The following is a 1,232-nucleotide window of genomic DNA, read 5'->3' as shown; positions in this document are numbered from 1 at the left end:
TATTGGATCACTTTTTTTTTTTTAGAATGAGAATAAATATGGACCAGTCAGCCAGGTAGCTGTCCTTTAGATTTTTTGATCCAGTCTGGTGAGCACATTCATGGCTGCATCTATTTGTTGAAATGTCAATTGGTATTCCATCAATTCCTGGGGCCTTGTTTATTAGTGGTTACTTTTTAAATCCCTTTGAAGAATGATGGAGGGATCTGGATTGAGATAGCATTCTATTTGTGGATTAGTTTTGGGAGTACTGACATTTTCACTGAATTAAGTTTTCTGATCACTGAATATGTCGTATTCTTCCATATACGTAGATTTCTTTGGATTTTTTGTCCCCTAGTAATGTTTTATTGTTTTCTTTTATGTCTATGGTTAGTTTTTATTCCTAAGCTTTTAACTTTCTGGATGACTATTATAAATGCTATTATTTTTCTAATTGAATTTTCAACGTTCTCTTTATTATTGTGGAGGAACCCAATTGATTTCCCCTCCCTACTAGTTTATTTACAAAATTTGAATACAAATTTGAACAAATTCTTTCCATTTCCCTCACCCTCCCACCAATCAAATTGTGCAACTCAATGATTTATCCCCTTTCCCCCACACATCACATCCCTCTGCTTCCAGCTTCTCCCACACTTCTTGGATCCTTATACTCATTCTATAATAATGGTTTAATACAATATTTATCTTTATGGGACTGAGTTTATTTGCTCAGCATAATGCTCTCCAGTACCTCTCAAGTTAGGCAATAATTCACAAAGTAATTTCTCCTACATGCTGCATAGTACTCCATGTGTGTACCATAATTTCTCAATCCATTCATTTGTGGTTGGACATTTGGGCTGTTTCCATGTTCTTGTGATGGTGAATAATGCTGTTATGAACATTGGTGTACAAATATGAGTTTGTGTCTCAGTTCTTATATTCTCAGGGTATATTTCAAGTAGGGGAATAGCTGGGTCATATGGAATTTCTATGTTCAGCTTTTTGAGGAAGCGCCAAACTGCCTTCCAGGAGTGGATTTTTGAAAGGATGAATAAAATTGACAAACCATTGACAAACTTAACAAAAGAGAAAAAGGAGAAGACACAAATAACCATGTTGTTTGTTGTTGTTATGTGCCGTCGAGTCGTTTGCGACTCATAGCGACCTTATGTACAACAGCCCTAAACCGTGCTCTATCCTGTGCCAATCTCATTGCCTCTGACACACCCATCCCGAGTACCCCA

This window comes from Elephantulus edwardii, unplaced genomic scaffold, assembly GCF_000299155.1.
Source record: "Elephantulus edwardii isolate Elephantulus edwardi_28Jun2011 unplaced genomic scaffold, EleEdw1.0 scaffold00097, whole genome shotgun sequence".
Taxonomy (NCBI): Eukaryota; Metazoa; Chordata; class Mammalia; order Macroscelidea; family Macroscelididae; genus Elephantulus; species Elephantulus edwardii.
This window is presented reverse-complemented; position numbering follows the sequence as displayed.